Genomic DNA, 2,888 nt, shown 5'->3' with positions numbered 1-2,888 from the left:
ATCGACCCTCATAGTTTGCACAAAAAAAAAAAATCACAACCTCACAAATTTCCCCCCTCCCTCGTATTTCTCCATCCCTCAATTAAGCTTTCACTGTCACTTTACGCTGCACCTTCTCGCTCCCAGTGCTCTACTATAGCCCGCGTCCACCACAGACTCCCTCCATCGCAACAGCCCGTCCTCCAAGTTGAAGAGACGACAATTGCCACCTCCTGGCCTTCATCCTCGGCGGCTTCCACCTTAAAGTTAGAGTTAGGGTTAGTTCAGTTCGCTCTCCCTTCCATTATTAACAAGAATTTGAGCTAGCTAAAGTTAGGGCTTCGATTCTCTTTCTGATCTTGTTTATGATTTCCTAATTTGATGTTTAATTTGCCTATTAACATGTTTGATTTCACTATTTTCATGCTGAATTTTTGTAATCATCTTAATTGGTTGAAGTATTTAGATGAGTTTGGGATTTTTGTTTTTTCTTCTTTTCGATTACTACTGATTTGATTTATCTTGTAATTTGATCTTTGTTCACTAATCTAACCAATTTTAATTTGATTATTGTAATTTAGGCGAAAAAGATGTAGAAATCTAAGGCAATGCCAATTTTAATTGGAGGAATGGTGTTTATTTCTTGGTCAACTTATGCTCTTGGTCAGATTATTATTATACAAATTATATTATGTTGTTGTTTTTCAAGATGGTTTATATTTGTTCGATGATTAGAGGTTATTTGACATTTTAATTGTTGCTTGGTTCTTTGCTTGAATTTTAATTTTGAATTAGCTCTAGAGCTAGGATTTTCATTTTGTTGTATTATGTGTTGTTTATTTCTGAATGTTAAGTTAAAATTGATATTTGACGTTGCTTATTGAAGTTGGTTTAATGTATTAAGTTGTGAATCTTGTGATAATTGAATTGGGGATTGGCGAGTGATATCAGATTATTAGATTTGTGTGTTTTTTCACTTTTGCAAGGTGGTCTCCTGCAAATCATCTCAATAAATCAGGTCCTTATTTATTGTTTCCATTTGGCAATTATTTTAAAAGAGTTTTTCTCTTCTTTAAAACATTGCATGATAGGTTACTTCATGAACTATTAATCAGTCTCCATCTTCATTCACTGTATTTATTGGACAATTTGTTTCTTTTGTTTCTTTTGTTTCAATTTGTTGAAATATTGTTTGAAAGGTGAAGACTCTATGGAGCTTAGTTATGATAGGGCAAGTGATCATGCAAATAAGAGACACAAAAATTGGCGGACTCAATGCGCTTTCTGAGATAAGATAAAGCATATAAGACGATTATTATGTTTAAAGGAGTTCTTGATGGTAAAGGGATCAACAAACGGGCACTTATTAACTGGGGGTAAGTGATCCAATTCATTTCTAATTTTGTTATAATCATCGGATAATTGATATGACTAATTGATTTAGTAGCGTATTTTTTCAAATCATGGCTAATCTCGAAATATTAAGCTATATGCCTATACTGCTTGTTCCTTTTTTGAATATTTCGCTATGCTATTCCCTCTCTCTCACAAAGTTAGTATTATTTTTCGGGTTTTTGTGTTCTTTCCCCCTTATTAAATTTAATTTATTCTTTTATCTCCATTTTCTGGGTTGTTCAGCTAATAAAACCATTAAATGCTTACTTATATATCAAATGCTTTATTTATTTGCTGACGTGAATTATCGCGTATCAATTGAACAATACAGAGTTTATCATTAATATACCCCTTTTGTTTTCTTAATCTTTTATCAAATTAAATGTTAAGGAAAGAAAAACGTCATCAACGAGAAATTTTAAGTGGAGGGTGCATCATTTTTTGTGGATTATAAATTGACTGTTTTTATCATTGTCTATTGAATGTATGGTGTCATCATTACTTGTGTGTATCGTGTAGTTAATGACCGATCAGTGAATAGTGAGGTTCTCTTTAGTTAAAGGAATTAAATCTTATATCAATTGGTTCTATGGACAATGAAAAAGGTTAATTTCAATTAAGATTGATTATTAGAGTCATACTTATATGAATGATTTGTTCTATGTTCATATGTGGTTAGTTTCTTTTGTACTTCGTATTTATTAGTATGTTGTCATTTATTAATGGACATGTTGTTGGAATTGCATATAAAGGGTGCTTGCGTTCTTTCTATGGGTATGTAACTTCCTTTTCCTGTTTTTTTTTTTTTTTTTTTTTTTTTTCCCTTTTCTATGTTGCTGCTATTGTGGTTCATTGTGATTGCATACATACTCTTGTTTTTTAACAGATAAGTTTTGTTCATTGAGATTTGTGGATGAGTTACATAATGTTTGTGGACTTTAAATTAATATTTTTGCTGAAACTCCAGAGAAGCTTCCTCAGGTTAAGGGATCGGGAGATATCATCAACTTTAGTATTGGTACCTCAACTTGCAGACTCTTTAATTTCTCCATGGAGCTTCTATTTCTTACTCAGTTCAACTTGGCTGATTTAGCCTAATTATAAACAATCTTGGTCGTCTTCTACTTATATTCATTCTACTGCTACTGCTGCTGCTAATGTACTATTGTCGTCTGCTGCTGCTACTGTACTGCTATCGTCTGCTGCTTCTGTCTACTGCTACTGCTGTATGATGCTACATATGTCTGCTGGTATTAATATCCGTTGTTACTGGTAGCTGCGGTTAATGCTAGCTAGCTGCTGCTATATGCTACTATTATTGTTGTTTGTGGCTATTGCGCTGACTGATTATCGGAATTTGGAGGTTTAGAGACCAAAGTTGTCTACATTTTTGTTTTGATTATTAGATTATTTAGCCAAAGAAAAAAATTGGTGTTTATGGATGATTTTTGTAAGAATTATGAAACTATTTCAGTTCAAATTATTATCTATCATATATGTTAATTTCACATTCA

The 2,888-nt window shown here is 32.5% G+C and overlaps 1 long non-coding RNA gene across 1 annotated transcript; it reads left to right on the top strand.

Annotated features, from left to right (window-relative positions):
• On the top strand, positions 1 to 2,888 carry LOC145637924 (uncharacterized). The gene is made up of 3 exons (XR_014114546.1): positions 1 to 257; positions 1,179 to 1,355; positions 2,342 to 2,888. It is a non-coding gene; the product is annotated as an uncharacterized LOC145637924 (long non-coding RNA).

This window comes from Chenopodium album, chromosome 7 (assembly GCF_948465745.1).
Source record: "Chenopodium album chromosome 7, dcCheAlbu1.1, whole genome shotgun sequence".
Lineage (NCBI taxonomy): Eukaryota > Viridiplantae > Streptophyta > Magnoliopsida > Caryophyllales > Amaranthaceae > Chenopodium > Chenopodium album.
Note: the sequence above shows the minus strand (reverse complement) of the source record. Positions and strands in the feature narration are given on the sequence as shown.